General features: G+C 38.0%; 1 protein-coding gene and 1 pseudogene across 1 annotated transcript in view; one reads left to right on the top strand and one right to left on the bottom strand.

Moving 5' to 3' along the window:
• The window catches only part of MEI4 (meiotic double-stranded break formation protein 4), a 237,039-nt gene that overhangs the window by 208,343 nt on the left and 9,529 nt on the right, over positions 1–19,167 (bottom strand). The window lies entirely within an intron of this gene.
• LOC118001029 lies at positions 10,356–11,922 on the top strand (annotated as a pseudogene).

The raw sequence follows: 19,167 nt of genomic DNA, 5'->3' as shown, positions 1-19,167 counted from the left end.
AAAAAAAAAAGAATTCAGCCCCTCAACTTGCTCCAGACAACAAACACACAGAGGTAATACAGCATTTGTTATAGGTAAGCCATCACTCAGAACTGATCCTCAAGCTTTCATCCACAGTTGTCTGCTCCCACCTGCTCCTGCCCAGATTCCCAGCCTAGTTCTATGGCACTGTATCCTCCAAAATCAGACAGACACACCACAGAATGTGCATCCTGTATCAATACAATGGTCTTCTCCACCAAAAACCTGTCAATTCACTGGATCCATGTTACCTATCTCCTGTCCCACTGAGTACCACTATAACAACACCTAACCAACTAAGGCATATCAGAAGAAGCTGCTGGCCATTCTAGAAGATCAGCACAGTACCCTCCATGGCAACAAAAAACAGCACAAGGTACATGTTCCTGGTACCAGGGGATGGCATCTGGAACAGGAATTGGTCCCTAGCTTTCCTTCCACTATTGTAACCAATACCCAACCTCTACCAATATAACAGGAACCATTCAAGGTCAAAGTGTCAGCAATCCTGTGGCCTAACAACTACTGTCTACTTTTTCCATGCAACTACATCAAACTTTCCAAATTCCCTGTTTCTTGTACTCATCAAAACTTGCTGTCCTCCTCAAAATTTAGATCTGACCAATCTGAGATTACCAACCCAAACTCATGATAGCCAAGAAACAGCCTCATAACAACACCATGGCCAAGCCTGAACCTTAGTGCCCATGGAAAGTATAAGCAGAACAGCACTGCATTAGGTGTCCGTTTTTTTTTTCTTTTAGGGAATGCTTTTTGTATTAAAAATTTCTAGAATCTTTTTTAACATACTATCTTCCAACCCTGAAAGAGGTCTTTTATTGGCAATAATATCAATCTATTTTATCTTATAAATGGGTTACTCAAATACAGCCTTAGCTGTATCAGTGTTCAGTTTTACTCTGGGGTTATCAATTAATTTGTTTAAAGCCATAGTAATTTCTCAAAGTAACTCATGCCATAGAAGAAATTCAGATCTTGAACTCATCATATTTCTATGTCTAAATCTATTTGTCCTTTCAATTACTAGAGACAATTTTATGAGTTGGGTTTTATCCCCTTACGAATTTTACTGAAATAGAGAAAATTAAGGAAATTCATTAATTTACAAATATATTTGGCAATTTATCTCAAAAGAAAACTTCTACCTAGATGCTCTAGCTAAGTTATTTCATTCAAGTCTGAAGGACTAAATTATAAATATGTATGTAGGTTAAGGTAATTAACTATTCTCAAAGATATATTGAAAGTAACTGAAAACGCAAACAGTAAACATAAGAAATCTGGAATGGCTCTATTAATATCAAACAAAAGAGACTTCATGACAAGAAAATATTATGAGAGATATAGAGGAACATTTCATATGATTTAAAAAAGGTCAATCAGGAAGATTAACAATCCTAAATGGGCATGCACATAATAGCAATAATAGAATTTCCAAATATGGAAAGAAAAACTGAAAAAGCGTTAAGGGAGACAAATCCACAATCATATGTGAAGATTTTAACACACTTCCTTCAGTAATTGATAGAATACCTAAACCATGAATAACAATGATGACAATATAAAAGATTTGAAAAATAATACCAGCCATCTTGAACCTACTGACATTTATAGAACTTTACACCTTATAAATGCAGATGCATACATATTCTGTTGAAGTTCACATGGGACATTCAACAAGGTAGATCATATGCTGAGACAAAACAATTCCCATTACATTTCAAAAGATTGAAATCTTATACAATATGTTCTCTAACCACAAGAAAAACAATTAGAAATGTCTAGTAAATCTCTCAAATATTTGGAAAACAAACCTGTGCATTTCTTTTTTTTTCTTAAAGATTTTATTTATTTATTTATTTGACAGAGAGAGACAGCGAGAGAGGGAACACAAGCAGGGGGAATGGGAAAGGGAGAAGCAGACTTCAGCTGAGCAGAGAGCCCAATGCGGGGGGCTCGATGCGTGGCTTGATCCCAGGACCCTGGCATCATGACCAGAGCCAAAGGCAGATGCTTAATGACTGAGCCACTCAGGTACCCCCAAACCACACATTTCTAAATAATATAGGGTACAAAGAAAAAATTACAAATATAATTAAAGTGTTATTTCAAACTGAATGATAATGAAACCACAACTTGTTAAACTTTAAGAGAGGAAGCTAAACAACTTGTAAAAAAATAATAGCCTCAAATATCTTTTTTATAAAAGAAGAAAGGCTTAAATTCAATGACCCACATTTCCATAATAAAAAATTAGAAAAAGAATAGCAAAAAACAGAGGAAGTGAAAGGAAGGATATCATAAATATATAATCAGTATGCAATTAAATAGGAAATAAACAATCAAGAAAATTAACAAGGCAAAGTTAATTTTTAAAAAAGATTAATAGAATTAATAAATGTCTAGAAGGACTTATCGAGAAAAAAGAGAAGTAACACCAATCATACCAAGATCAGGAATAACAGAAGGAATTCACTATATATCCTCTAGCCTTTAAAAAACTAATGCAAAATTACCCAAAATAATAAAACACCTAGCAATAAACTTAACCAAAGAGATAAAAGACCTGTACTCCAAAAACTATAAACTGCTGATGAAAGAAAATGAAAATGATACAAACAGAAAGATATTCTATGCTCATGGATTAGAAGAACAAATATTGTGAAAATGTCTGTTACCCAAAGCAATCTACAGATTTAATGCAATCTCTATCAGAATACCAACAGCACTTTTCACAAAAGTAGAACAAACAATCCTGAAATTTGTACGGAACCACAAGGGACACAAAGTAGCCAAAACAACCTTGAAAAAGAAAAGTAAAACTAGAGACATCACAATTCTGGACTTTAAGTTGTATTACAAAGCTATAGTATCAAAACAGTATGGTAGGGGTGCCTGGGTGGTTCAGTCGTTAAGCCTCTGCCTTCGGCCCAAGTCATAATCGCAGGTCCTGGGATCGAGCCCTGCATCAGGCTCCCTGCTCTGTGGAAAGCCTGCTTCTCCCTCTCCCACTCCCCCTGCTTGTGTTCCCTCTCTCACTGTGTCTCTTTCTGCCAAATAAATAAAATCTTAAGAAAAAAACAACAGTATGGTACTGGCACAAAAACAGACACACAGATCACTGGAAAAGGACAGAAAGCCCAGAAATAAACCCACATTTATGTGGTCAATTAAACTTCAACAAAGGAGGCAAGCATATGCATGGGAAAAAGACAGTCTCTTCAACAAATGGTGCTGGAAAACCAGGCAGCTACTTATAAAAGAATGAAGCTGGACCACTTTCTTACAACATACACAAAAACAAATTCAAAATGGATGAAGCACCTAATTGTGAGATCAGATACCATAAAAATCCTAGAACACAGCATAGGCAGTAATTACTCTGACATCAGCCATAACAACATCTTTCTAGATAAGTCTCCTGAGCCAAGGGCAAAAGCAAAAATTAACTACCGGGCCTACATAAAAATAAAAAGATTCTGCACATCAAAGGAAACATAAAACTAAAAGACAACCTACTGAATAGCAGAAGATATTTGCAAATGACATATCTGCTAAAGAGTCTGTATAAATATATAAAGAATTTATACAACTCAACACCACAAAAAAAAAAAAAATCCAATTTAAAAATGGGCAAAAGATGTGAAAAGACAATTCTCCAAAGAAAACATACAGATGGACAACAGACACATGTAAAATGCTCCACATCACGAATCATCAGAGAAACACAAGTCAAAATCATAATGAGATATCACCTCACACTTGTCAGAATGGCTAAAATCAAAAACACAAGAAACAACAAGTGTTGGCAAGGATGTGGAGAAAAATGAACCTTCGTGCATTGTTGGTTGGGATGCAAACTGGTGCAGCCATTGTGGAAAGCAGTATGGAAGTTCTTCAAAAAATTAAAAATAGAACCACCCTATGATCCACTAATCGCACCACTGAGTATTTACCCAAAGAATATGAAAACAGTAATTTGAAAGGATATATGCAACCCATGTTTATTGCAGCATTATTTACAGTAGACAAGTTATGGAAGCAGCCCAAGGGTCCATCAACAGATGAATGGATAAAGAAGTGGGGGGTGTGTGTGTGTGTGTGTGTGTGTGTATACACACATATCCAGGCGCCTCAGTCGGTTAGGTGTCTGCCTTTGGTTCAGGTCATGATCCCAGGGTCTGGGATCGAGCACCTGGGTGGCTCAGTTGGTTGAGCATCTGACTCTTGGATTTGGCTCAGGTCATGATCTCAGGGTCTTGAGATAGAGCCCCTCATCAGGCTCCATGCTCAGTGGGGAGTCTGCTTGAGATTCTCTCTCCCTCTGCCCCTCCCCCTCTTGCGCATGCATTCTCTCTCTCTCTCTCTAATAAATAAGTAAAAATAAAATCTGAAAAAGAAATGAAATCTTTACATTTGCATCCATCATGGATGGATGTAGAGTATAATGCTAAGCGAAATAAGCCAGTCAAAGAAAGACAAACACCATATAATCTCACTCATGTGGAATTTAAGAAACAAAACAAATGAACAAAAGAAAAAGAAAGAGAGAAAGAGAGACAAATCAAAAAACAGATTCTTAACACCCTGAGAAGAAACAGATAGTTCCCGGAATGGAGGTGGGAGGGGGAATAGTTGAAATAGGTGAAGGGGATTATCATGAGCACTGAGTAGTATATGGAATTGTTGAATCACTATATTGTACACCTGAAAGGAATATAACACTGTATGTTAAGTACACACTGAAATTAAAATTTAAAAAAACCTCATGCAATATTATGAACAATCTATGCTAATAAATTTGAGAACTTACAGTGAAATGAATACATTCCTTGGAAAAATATACTGACCAACACTGACAAAAGAAGACAAAGAATTCTGAGTAGCCCTCTATGTATTAAAGAAATGCACATTTATTAAAAACCTCACAACACTCAAGCAAAAATTTGATTCCCACATGGTTTCACTACCAAATTCTAGTAAACAATGAAGAAACCATACCAAGTTTATATGAAATCTTTCAAAAAATAAAGGAGAGAGGATAGAACGAACCTCACAAACTCTTTTTGCGAGAAACAGAGAAAAAGGAAATACCACAACTTGTTTTATAATTTGATATGTATATTGATATAACCCTAAGACCAAAATTTACAAAAATATTACAAAGGGGAAAAAACATACTCCAAACCAATATGTGTAATAAACACAAACTCAAAAATCCTTTACACAATGCTAGCAAACCAAACCCAGCAATATATTTAAAAACACCATCATGGAAGAGAGTTTTTTGAAGAATGCAAGATTGATTTAACTTTCAAAAGTCAATCACTGTAATTCAACATACTAACACAATAAACTATTTAAAAAGCAACAATGGTCATCTTAATAGTTTCATAAGAAACATATGAAAAATTCAAACTGATTCATCATTTAAAAAAAAAACTCTCCATAAACAAAAACAAAACAAAAAAAAAATGAAAGGGTTTTTACTCACTGTGATAAAGATCTATAAAAATCCACAGGAAACATTGCCCTTAATGATGAAACACTGTGCGTTACCTCTAAGACTGAAAACACAACAAAGATATCCACTATTCTCATTTCTATTAAATACTTTACTAGAGACAACAGACAGTGGAATACGGAAAGAAATAAAAATATATAGAGATTGGAAAGAAAGAAGTAAAATTCTACTTGCTAATATACAGCATGAATGTCTACAGAAAACCCTAGAATCTTAAAACAACTACTAGAATTGAGTGACTTTAGCTAGGTCTCAGGACACAAGGTCAATATGCAAAAATCCATTCCGTGTTTACACAAAATCAATTTAAGTTAGAATTTTAAAAATAATCATAATTAGGAATAAATTTTACAGTAGATGTGAAAGATTTCTACCTTGAAATCTACAAAATGCTGTCCAATAAAATTAAAGCTCTAAATAAATTGAGACATACTGTGTTCACGGACTGGAAGAGATAATATTACTAAGATCTTAATTCTCCTCAAATTGACCTCTATACACAGTCCTAATCAAAATTCCAATCAACTTTCTTGTAGAACTTGACAAATTATTTCTAAATTTTATACTAGAATAGCTTGAAAAAGAATGAAGCTGAGAAAATGAAACTGCTTAATTGCAACACTTAATATACAGAGCAATCAGGACCAGGTCGTATTAAAATAAAGACAGACAAACAGATCGATGGAATAAAATAAGTTTAGCACTAGAGCCACACTTACAGTCAATTCATTTTCAATAACGGCACCTCGACAATTAGGAAAGTAAAGTATTTTTCATGTATAATGCCAGAACAATTAGTTAAATACATGGAAAAAATGAACATTGCCATCTCTTCAGATCTTAGACACACACACACACACACACAGATTTAGTTGAATCACAGCCTTACATGTAAAAACTAAAACTAAAAAAGAAAACAGGCTGAATTAGGGCATGGGAAAGATGATTTACACAAGTCATAAAAAGCACTAATCAGTATAGAAACACTGACAGACTTCATCAAAATTAAGTCTGCTAGTCATCAAAACACATCATTAAGAAAATGAAAAGCAGGGGCGCCTGGGTGGCTCAGTTGGTTAAGCGACTGCCTTCGGCTCAGGTCATGATCCTGGAGTCCTGGGATCGAGTCCCACGTCAGGCTCCCTGCTCAGCAGGGAGTCTGCCTCTCTCTCTGACCCTCCCCCCTCTCATGCTCTCTATCTCATTCTCTCTCTCAAATAAATAAATAAAATCTTAAAAAAAAAAAAAGAAAACGAAAAGCAAAACCACAAACTGGGAAGAAATATTCATTATATATATATCTTACAAAGAACTTGGATATGACTATATGAAGAACTTCCACAGATCATTAAGAAAAAAGACAAACAACCCAACTAAAAAATAGTCAAAAGACATAAATATGTCATAAAAGAAACTATAAAAATAGTCAATAACCATAAGGTAAGGTATTCAACACTATTACTATTCTTATCCAATAAGAAAAACAGATATCAAAATCACAGAAAGACACCACTTTACATCCACAAGAAGAGCTAAAAAAAGGTAAGAAGTGTGTAAAGCAACTGGGACTTTCATATATAGCTGGCGGAAATGCAAAATGGCATAACCATTTCTGGAAAAGGTTTCACCTTTCACTCTAAGGTTTCTTAGAAAGTTGAACATACATCTCCCTTTAGCCCAGGAAATCCAGTCTTACCCAAGATATAAAAATATATGTCACAAAGATTTATATAAGAATGTTCATAGCAGCTTTATTCATAATAGCTAAAAACTGGAAATACACCATGTGTTCATCAATAACAGGATAAATAAACAAATTTTGGTATATCCATACAATGAAATACTATTCAACAATAAAAAGGAATGAACTACTGATACATTAAACACTGTAGATAAATCTCATTATACTGAGTGAATAATGACTTATGCAACAGTGTACATACTCTAAGTTTCCATTTAAATGAAGTTCTATAACAAACTAATCAATGGCAGACAAAATAAGAATAATGTTTCATTATGGGGAGAAGAGGAAGGGCAAAGGGATTAGCAGGAAAGAAGACTGAAGGGATTTCCCAGGGTTCTGATAAATTCTAGATCTTGATAGGAGGCTGGGTGGGATACACAGGTGTGTTACCTTGTCAGAACCCTCAGTGATACATGTTAATACTTCCCATTCCATTGTATGTAAATTTTACCTTGATAAAACAAGGGATTTCTAGCAGGGATGGAGTTTAAAAGGACCAGACTTATTTTATTATTTTATTTTATTTTTAAAGGTTTTATTTATTTGTCTAAGAGGGAAAGAGAGAGAGAGAGAGAGTGCACAAGCAGGGGGAGCAGCAGAGGGAAAGGGAAAAGCAGGCTCCTTGCCAGAGAAGAGAGCCAGACTTGGGACTCAATCCCAGGACCCTGGGATCATGACCTGAGCCAAAGGCAGATGCTTAACCAACTGAGCCACCCAGGTGTCCCTAAAAGGACCAGATTTTAAACTCCACCTTAAAACAATTAAAAAACAAAACAAAAAGTATACACCAACAGTTTTTAAACATTGGACAGAAAGCCGTGCAGGGCAGTAATTCCATACAGAAGGCATACAAACGAGGTGAGCCCCACACGGCACCAGCTTATCGCCTGAAGGCAGCGTGCAGGCCACAAACGCAAGGAGGTGGAACCCAGACAGAGCCCGAACATCTCCGTGAACTGAGAAGACTGAGGTGGGACTTTAGAGAGGTCAGACATACAAGAATTGGTCAGGGTACAGTATTAGATAGCTATATAGCCAAATCTTGGCTACTGATTTGTGCAGGTATGAAAGCAAACTATCCAAAGTCCTGTGGCTCCAGGTTTTTCCACCACATAACAGTGAATGACAGGAACAAATTCTTGAAAAGAAGAACTCGACAAAAGGTTAGGAAAAAAGAAAACTTAACCACTTGCAGGGCGCCTGGGTGGCTCAGTTGGTTAAGCGACTGCCTTCGGCTCAGGTCATGATCCTGGAGTCCCGGGATCGAGTCCCGCATCGGGCTCCCTGCTCGGCGGGGAGTCTGCTTCTCCCTCCAACCCTCCCGACCCTCCCCCCTCTCATGCTCTCTCTCTCTCAGTCTCTCTCTCAAATAAATAAATAAAATCTTTAAAAAAAAAAAAAAAAAGAAAAAGAAAACCTAACCACTTGCACTCCACTTTGACCACATGTAGCTGTTGCTACATTGCCAAGAATGGAAGGCTAACAAAAAGCAACAGGTAGAAAGGCGATCCACGGTAATGTGGCTCTTCACGAATGCAGAGAACAGAAAGCAGTCCAAAAAAAAAATAACAGAATTGGTGTTTCCTCATCCTCCATCCTATTTCAGTGGGTCTCACACTTGAACCTGCCTTGGAATCACTTGGAGAGCTCATTAAACACAGATTCCCGGACTCCACCACTAGAGTTTCTGAATTAGCAGGTCTGGCATTAGCCCCGTAATTTGCACTTCTTACATGTTCCCAGATAATATTGATGCTGCCGGTCTGAGCACTGCACTTGAAGACTCCACTGCCAAACCCTATTCCTAGAAATAACAGCACTTTTAAAAAACTGTAATTACTTTCTCTAAGCAATGGTCTATTCCCAAACTGCCAAGACTGTCAGCCCTAAAAGAAGAATAAACAAACAATGGAAATCACTCATATTTTAGGCAGTTCCATTGTTCAACATACCATAATCTTGTGAAGTATTTCTTTCTACCTTCTACTCCTCCATACCGTATCATATTATTTTTCTATTTTAACATATTAGGAAACTGAAATTCAAAGATATTTTTATACACACATCCTTAATCCTACAGCCCAGGTCTGATATCAGGGCACATACTCTTTCCCAGGTATCATGCAGCCACCCACCGAAATCCCCATGTGCCTCGGCTGTTGATACCTACCCACACTGAGGCTGCACCCTATATTCTGCTAAGTGAAAAAGTCTAAATTCCACTTTGAATCTGAACAATACATACTTGACTAGACTACTGACAAAAGAAGGAGAGATTCTGTCATATCCCATGAAGCACAACTTCATAAAAACCTACTTTAACCAGTTTCAGTCCTCCCATCCCAAGAACTGATAATACCCAACATTTAATAAGTGTTTCCTATGTGTCTCTTAGCAACCTTCAAATATACAGTACAGTAATTTTAACTATAGTCACCATGCTGTATATTATATCCTGAGAATCAATTAACTTACGATAAACCTAATATTTCTCATAGAATTTTCTTGGGTAAGCAGATTGAAGGGATGCAAAGGTCTTGACCATAAGCCCAAACAACTGTCATTCTACAGACCACTAACCTTATATTTTTACCCACAAAGACTAAACATGTGGTCAGACTTTTAATAACCATTCTGTTTGGTGTATGGCAACTCAGTGACAGCAATTCAGTTCCACAAACATATTGAGTATATATAAGACTAGAAGCCAAAACTGTGTTAGAATCTGATCAAAGATGAATTAGATGTATTCCTTGCTTTATTTAAAGTTCCTAATAATGGAAGGGGGATAAGGGGCAGAGGACAGTTAAAAATGAAGCATATTTCAATCTGATAAGAGATTTAATAAAAATCAGAGTTTAGGGGCTCCTGGGTGGCTCATCCAACTCTTGATTTCAGCTCAGATCACGATCTCAGGGTCGTGAGATCGAGCCCCACATCAGGCTCCATGGTCAGCACAGAGTCTGCTTGTCCCTCTCCCTCTGCTCCTCCCCCACTTGCTCATCATGTGCACATTCCTTCCTGTACAGAAAGCTCATGGTAACCATGAGTAATTCCGATGGGCTTTTGCTAACTGTAATGGAGGAAGAAGCAGAGGCTTCGGATACAATTTCAGTAGAGTGATCCTGAGGTGTTCACTCTTATGGCTGTCTTCATGTCCTTTTCAAGCTTCTCTACTTACTCATCATCATCTTTTTGATAAGTTTGATCTTAGTAGCACAGTGATTTAATGGCCTGAGTTACACAGTCATGGTCTAGCCAGGCCAAATAGAGCTTATCAACCATGCAACTTAGAAGCCAAACTGTCATGACAACTTGGGTTGTCAATATCCAGAATTCCAGAAATCTTGTCTTTCCTGAAACCACTCACAAGTATAAGGACTTACAAGGAGAGATCCTCATAAAAACCATTGTTTTATCTCTCGATGTCTCTTAATTTACCTGGATCTCAATGATTTGTCTTCATTTTTATCATCACCAGTCATAAATTGTAGCTCACTTTACTATGAAACGGTCGTAACTTTTGTAATGACTTACTATTAATAAAAATTACCACTGATTTCAGAAGAGGATAATAAAAACCCCAGTGAACCCCTCAATAAGATTCCTGACTGATATTTGCATGCTTTGTAGTAAAGCAGCGATGTAGTTGGATGTTGGCTTGGAGTATTCCAGGTATTCTCTTTCTTGGAGACCCACTGAATGTGAGTTTAAGAGCTTCTGGATGTGGATCCCAGAGGCTTGGATGACCCCATGCGTGTCATCCTTTATACTCTGATTTTATGATTTTTTAAAAAAGATTTTTTTAATTAATTCAGACGACCACGCCATCTGCCTCGGGGACATCAGTACTGCTCCAAAGGAAGGAAAAGTGGTGGATGCGAAGACCATCTTTGCAGAACATACAGCAGTAGTAGAAGGTGTTTCCTGGCGTCTGCTCCATGAGTCTCTGTTTGGGTCAGTTGCTGATGATAAGAAACTTACGATCTGGGATACTCATTCAAACTATACTTCCAAACAAAGCCACTCAGTTGGTGCTCACACTGCTGAAGTGAACTGCCTTTCAATCCTTTCAGTGAGTTCATTTTGGCCACAGGCTCAACCAACAAGACTGTTGCCTTGTGGAATCTGAGAAATCAAAAACTTAAGTTGCATCCCTTTGAATCACATAAGGATGAAATATTCCAGGTTCAGATGTCGCCTCACAATGAAACTATTCTGGCTTCCAGTGGTACTGATCGCAGACTGAATGTCTGGGATTTAAGTAAAATTGGAGAGGAACAATCCCTGGAAGATGCAGAAGATGGGCCACCAGAATTGTTATTTATTTATGGTGGTCACACTGCCAAGATAATCTGATTTCTCCTGGAATCCCAATGAACCTTGGGTGATTTGTTCTGTATCAGAAAACAATATCATGCAAGTGTGGCAAATGGCAGAGAACATTTATAATAATGAAGATCCTGAAGGAAGTGTGCATCCAGAAGGACAAGGGTTCTAGATATGTCTGCACTTCTTGTGATTTTAGACTCCCCCCTTTTTTTTTCTCAACCCTGAGATTTATTTAACACTGGTTTTGAGACACAGACTTTGTTTGGCTATCCCTCTATGATAGGTACCATCAACAATGTTATTAGCCCAAACAGAGGGTATTTTTAAATATTAACTGGGGGATTTGATTCAGTAAAGCCATAGACTTATATTTAAATTTTCTTCAGGAATTTTCTAGTAACAAAGGTCTAAAGTAGCCACAGAAAGGGGAATATTATGTGTGGTTATTTTTCTTCTTAGGCTATATCCCCAAGTTTTTCAGACTCCTTTAAGTAAAGGCTAAAGTAAGGAAGGAGTAGAGCCAAGTGAGGTAGGTGTCTGAGCCATGAAGTATAAATACCACAAGATGTCATTTTTATTCAGGAAATGGGGGAGATTCAAGTCATATAAATTCCTATTCTAAAATTTTCACACCTGACTTTCCAGGATGCACATTTTCCTATGTAGACCAATCTCCTCTCAGTTTCTTCAGTTAAGTCAAACTATGTGTTCCTCTTTCCCCATATATTTTTGCTTGTTAGTGTATTTCTTGAACTTTTTTCGTATTTCTTTCCTTTCTGTGAAAGGTTTTTTTAAAAAACTTAGGACCACCAAGTTGTAAAGATGAATTTTTTTTTTAAGATTTTTTATTTTATTTATTTATTTGACAGAGAGAGAATGAGAGAGAGAGCACATGAGAGGGGGGAGGGTCAGAGGGAGAAGCAGACTCCCCGCCGAGCAGGGAGCCCAATGCGGGACTCGATCCCGGGATTCCAGGATCATGACCTGAGCCGAAGGCAGACGCTTAACCAACTGAGCCACCCAGGCACCCCAAGATGAATGTTTTTACCTGACAGTTACACCACAGGTGACTATCCAGTTGAGTTGAGAAGAGTGAATTGATAGCTTGTATTTGTTTTTAGAATTAAATTAATCCTGGATAAGAGTTGCTTTTTTTTTTAGGAGTTAGTCCTTGACCACTAGTTTGGTACCATCTCTATTTTGGGTGACCTGTTTCACCAGCAGGCCTGTTACTCTCCATGACTAACTGTGTAAGTGCTTATAATGGAATAAATTGCTTTTCTACATGTAAAAAAAAAAAATTTAAGTCTGTTCATCAAAAGAATAGCAAAAAAGTAAAAAGATAAGCTACAGCCTAGGAAAAGAAATTTCAACACATACAGTCAATAAAGATGAATAATCGTAACACCTAAAAATTGTCCATGAATCAGTAAAGAAAAAATGAGCAAAAGAGATAAACGAGCAAGTCACAGAAAAGGTAAGGAAATGTTCTGCAAACATATGAAGGACTGTCACATATATTCACAAGAGACATGTTCAAAATTCTTCACAACTTTATTAAATGAAAAATTACAAATAACCTAAATATCTGTTGCTAGAAGAATAGCTAAGTAAGTTGTGGTATATTTGTGCTATCGAATACTACTGAGCAGTAAAAAATGAATGAACTAGAGCTATACACATCAAAATAGATGTATTTCATAAGTAAAAGAAAAAAGCAAACATTAAAAATGCATATAATTTGATATAATTAATATAAACAATACTATATATTGCTTAGAAATATAACTATGTAGAAAAAGTACAAAGAAATGCATTGGGAGATACATTTCACATTTAGCATTATAATTCTGCAGGGGAAGGAACGGGTAAAATCAGAAAGAGGAAGTGTTTCTTCTGTCTTGCAAAAATCTAGTTTTTTAAGCTGGAAGTTGAGTACATGGATATTTGCTGTATTATTCTTTATTCCTTTTTGTGTATCTTAAGATGTTAGAACATATATGTATTTTAGATTTTATTTTCTGTTGGGATGACTGAATGATCTTGGAGTGATTTTAAAACAAGGGCCCAAAGATGAGATTTGCGGGCACCTGGGTGGCTCAGTCGTTAAGCATCTGCCTTCGGCTCAGGTCATGATCTCAGAGTCCTGGGATCAAGCCCCGCGTTGGGCTCCCTGCTCAGGGCGGAGCCTGCTTCTCCCTCTCCCTCTGCCTGCCACTCTGCCTACTTGTGCTCTCTCTCTGTGTCAAATAAATAAATAAAATCTTTAAAAAAAAAAAAAAAAACAGATGAGATTTGAATAAAGAATTCATTAGTTAATACAGTCAGGCCAACACAACTGCTAAAGGAAGTATTTACTGTGGGTGTGACCCTGAAATGTGGAAAGCTGTCTTCGTACAGCCTTGTTCTCTCTCTTGCAGAACACTTCCAGTTCTTCCTAAACACCTCTCTGAACTCTATTTCTCCCACGTCTTTACAGAAGACAGCATGAATGAGCTGATATTAAGACATCACTAATTCTAAGACAACATCAGCTTACTATCTCCTTGCACATTTTAGGAAGGATAAGCAATAAATGATACCCATTCTCAGAAGTGAACTGTGACATCAAAAGTACAGCGGACCGCTGAACACCATGGGTTTGAGCTGCACGGGTCCACTCAGACATGGATTTTTTATAGCACAGGACCGTAAGTGTATTTTCTCTTCCTTATGATTTTCTTAATAACATTTTCTTCTCTCTAGCTTACTTTAAGAATACAGCATGTAATATATATAACATACAAAATACATGTTAATCGACTATGTTACCAGTAAGGCTTCCAATCAACAGTAGGCTATTAGTTAAGTTTTGGGGGAGTCAAAAGTTATACTCAAACTTTCAACTGTGTGGCAAGATCGGTGCCCCCAGCTCCCATGTTGTTCAAGGGTCAACCATATACATGTATCAGAACTATTTGTTTATAGGGTCCCAGAAGCCCTTTAAGATAAACAAGGCTAGAAATCTATGAGGGTGCGTTCATAAAATTCTGATAGAACTAAAGGATACAATGTATTGTGGCAAAAAGCTTATATCTCACTTAAGGCATAGGCTGAAGTCTACTTCTTCCAGAGAGCCTTCCCTAAAAACCATTTCAGCCCACAGTGATTTTCCCTTTTCTCAACCACTGGAGTACATGTCCCTGGAACCACTGATGCTGGTTCTTAATCAGTAACCAGCTGCTTTTGTCTTTCCTTTCTGGTAGGATTACGTTCCTTGGGGCTCAGGGGCTATGTCGCCTTCCCTTTTTTCACTTCTCCAACAAACCCCCCCCCCCCCCCCCCAAGAGGGTCTGAATAAGTAGGTAGATCCTAGTTGGATTGGGTAGCAGAAGAACTAAGACTTCAGAATGGAGGGACTGCAAGCTGAATTCAGCTCTGTCCCTTGCCAGCTGAATGACAAAGTAATTTCCGCACCTCACTTTATCCATAAAGTGAAAAATATGTTATAGTAACATTTTCACAAGACTGTTTTAACGACTAGAGTAAAACACGGTTGTAAAGCATGTAAGACAGTTCCTGGCATACGGTGAGCACGAGCACTCAAGGATTGGTATTTTTATCACTACTATTACAGCTATGCTATCCCATACCATTTATTTGGAAGGACGAAATGAGTCTTGAAACCACCTAATTCCTAATTTTGTGCTTGCCTACCCAATTTTATTAGTTTAACCATTCCATTGACCAATGTCCTCCTTGACACCCAACTAGTAAGCTTGAATCCAAATGCAGTTCTGGTATAACTAGAAAAACAATTAGTCAATTCTGTGCCCAAAATGTTCATTTCCCTAAACAAGGGTAATTGTTTTTGTTTTTTGTTTTTTGTTTTTTGTTTTTTTTTTAAAGATTTTATTTATTTATTTGAGAGAGAGAGAGAGAGAGAGCACATGAGAGGGGGGAGGGTCGGAGGGAGAAGCAGACTCCCTGCTGAGCAGGGAGCCCGATGCGGGACTCGATCCAGGGACTCCAGGATCATGACCTGAGCCGAAGGCAGTCGCTTAACCAACTGAGCCACCCAGGCGCCCCAAGGGTAATTGTTTACTTAACAAAAGCTTTTATCATTGTTGCTGTTATTAATTAAAAGTTCACATTGGCCTAATATCTGTGATGCCACGAGGGAAATTATTTTAATTCCCATATATTTTGTAAAGTCATAAAGACATTTTCATACATCTACCACAAACACAGATTCTTCTAAAACATATATCCCTTCCCATATAAAACATGGGATATAAATAAAAAATTCACTCATTTGGTCATTATTCTCCCATGCCAAGTATACTTGCAATGTTTTGGTATTTAGCAGTGATAGATTTATAGCATTCTGTAAAAGCTCCTTTGTGATTAAAATACACTTTAGAGCAAATTGAAAATAAGTTTAAATAAGAAGCTATGGGATTTTTCAGGCTTTCTTACCAAACATGATTCTGCAAATTTAAATTCAGAAGAGTTTGACAAAGCACTAACTGCTGACAGCATTATTTGATCTGAGTGGACGTGCAAATGTTCAACAACAAGAAAGCATGTCAATAATTCATAGATCTAGAGTCAATTCTCTAGGGTAAGGAAAGAGTATCTTTTTTTTTTCCCTATATCCCAAGACACTATTCTTCTGTGAGGAAATTTTTCCCTCTTCAGCCTGCCAGTAGACACATCACCTGTTACAATCAGACATTTGGCTGACTTCAGTTGTTTCAGTCCATTAAGACCAGGCAACCAGTGAGCTCCATGTGCAAGTCACTAAACCACAGAAGATGGCAATCAGTCTGGAAATTCAGCACTCCTTGCAACCCCAGTAATCTTAACCCCACAGCCTACTTCAAATAGATGACTGAGCTTTTCCTAACCCAACCCTGAGAACTCTGTCTGGGCAGGTAACATGTTTCCTAGACTCTGTTCAAGCTGGGAGTCAAGCTGAGATCTCAGCACCCCTCTGGCCCTACTTACTCTCCTATTTGTAGGGCCTAAGTACATCTGCATTTCTGCCTATTTTGTCCTGTCAATTCCCCCTCATCCACCAACTCAAAAAACCCATATTAACACAGAAACAGCCAACTATCTAGGTAGGACTGATTCCTTTGAGACAAAGGTATTCTGGTTGTAAGATACACTATCAATCAGAAATCAGGATGGTGAATAGCTAGTGAGCAAACAAACAGGAAATTCAGCGAGTTGTTGTTACTTTAAAATAAAAATGTATATGCATTTACCCACCAAACTGTGACTCTGAGTCATTAGAAACAGAAGACAGTGATAAACTACATTTTTTTTTCATTTTCAGTAACATTTCTTAATTTGAAAATTCTAATATTTCACTCCAGGAGTCCAGCTCAGATAATTGTTCTGTCAGAAATTACCCTTGTAGCACATGGAAATTAACTGACACATTAATTTATGAAATTGAAACAATAAAAGAACAATTCATAAATGTACCAGCTATATTTTTCTTCTGTTAAAAAAAACTGGGAAGCATCTCATTGTGCTTTTTGAGGGTCAGACCACATCAGAGACATAAACATGATCATAATTCATGCATTTATTCAATAAGTATTTTTTGGTGACCTGCTATGTCCAGAGAATATAGCAGTGACAGAAATAGATGAGTTCTTGAGCTCACATTGCTCACATTCTAGTGGGAAGAGTCACAACATAAGTAAGTAAAATACATGTATGTCAAATTGTGATAAACACAGCTGAGAGAACTAATGCAGGTAAGATGGAGAGAGAAGGTAAACGGTTGGTTGCAATTTTAAATACAGCGGTCAAGAAGGGCCTCAATTAGCAGCTGACTTTTGAGCAAAGCTGCCAAGGGAGGTGAGGGAGCAAGTCATGCTGACATGGAAGAACACAGAAGAGCAGGCCAAAGAGAGGGCAGCTGACAGGCGTGAGGCAAGGGCTGTGGACAGAGCACCTTCCCAGCACCATCCTCCTTGACTCCCATATTAATGCTGTACAGTAGGGTGATTATTATTCCTGTGTTACAAATGAGGGTCTGCAGCTCAGCTCTGTTGCCGCTTGCCCAGTATCACCCAGTTAGCAGTAGTGCTGACACCTTAACCTAGGTGCTACATCTCAGTCCAGGAGTCTTTCCAGTGCACCGATTGCCACATTGCTGTGTCCAATTCTGTGTACCGCAACTTGCCAGCAACAACCAATTAAACAGGATCGTCAGAAAGTGTGATTTTGAGGGCAAGGGCTCTGGAGACTGCCCACCGAACTGTTGAAGAAGAAGACTCCAGGCACATAGCATCTGAAAGACTGCTAGACCAAAGAGGGAAGGGAGGAGTTCAATAATCCTCCAGAAGGCAGAACGAGGACTAATATATGGAGATTACAGGGAGACAAGTTTCCGATAAATAGATGAGTAAGATCTCCAGTGCAGGAGCTGTCCAACAAAGGAATGGGTTGTCCTGTGAAGTTACGGAATTCCAATTACTGGAGTTACTCAAGCAGAGGCTGAATGGCCATCTTTCTGAGATGACGACAGATCAAAACTGATGTGAAAGCTACGTGGACTGACTGGCCTTACCCAATTCTGAGTCCGTGTACACAAGCAGCAGGCAGTGCAGCGTACAGGGAAAAGTTCCAGCTGTGAAATCAGACAGCTTCGCTAAAATCCAGTCTCCACCACTTAGAAGCTTTGTGCACTTAACCTCTGGCAAGCCTCAATTTGCTTATCTAAAAGGAGGCAAGGGGTGCCTGGGTGGCTCAGTCGGTTAAGCGACTGCCTTCAGCTCAGGTCATGATCCCGGGGTCCTGGGATCGAGTCCCACATCTGGCTCCTTGCTCAGTGGGGAGCCTGCTTCTCCCTCTCCCTCTCCCCTCCCCCTGCTCGTGCTTGCTCTCTCTCTCTCTTTCTCTCTCAGGCAAACAGGCTCAGGGAGTAACTTGCTCAAAATTACATAGTAAGAAATGAAGATAAAATTTGACTCTAAAACTTTTCATCTTTCTATACTGTCTGCCATGCAGACACATTAAATTAGCATATTTTGACACAGATAATCTATTTTAATAAATTTCAAGTATAATAAAATTTATTTCATACCAAAACTGTGTTGAACATGTGTCATAGACTCCCAAGAGCTTGGTATCAGAAAAAATGATCCATTCTGTCACCCAATAAGAGAATCAGGAGTCCAACCCAGTTTCCATGGACATTACAGTATTAAAAACTGGAATACCTAATCATCAGTTCTTAGAAATTCCTTCCAGATACTCTATAACTTTTGCTTATGAATCCCAGTCCACCTCTGAAAGCAAAACAGTATAAAGCCCACTTTCCTGAATCACCTTCCAAGGTTCTGAAGCAAGCAAAAGGCTATAAGGTCTCTTATACCCATCATAACATCATAATATTGAGCCTCTTTTTATTCTGACAGCTTCCTTTGATTATTCTCTGTCTGGTCAAAGTCCCTTTTCAGTGACACCCAGCACTTAACCTCCAATTTGGTGATGAACATAATCAGTCACAACAGTTGAACTT

Source organism: Mirounga leonina, unplaced genomic scaffold, assembly GCF_011800145.1.
Source record: "Mirounga leonina isolate KUSES-001 unplaced genomic scaffold, KU_Mleo_1.0 Mir_53, whole genome shotgun sequence".
In the NCBI taxonomy this organism is placed as follows: Eukaryota; Metazoa; Chordata; class Mammalia; order Carnivora; family Phocidae; genus Mirounga; species Mirounga leonina.
This window is presented reverse-complemented; position numbering and strand designations above follow the sequence as displayed.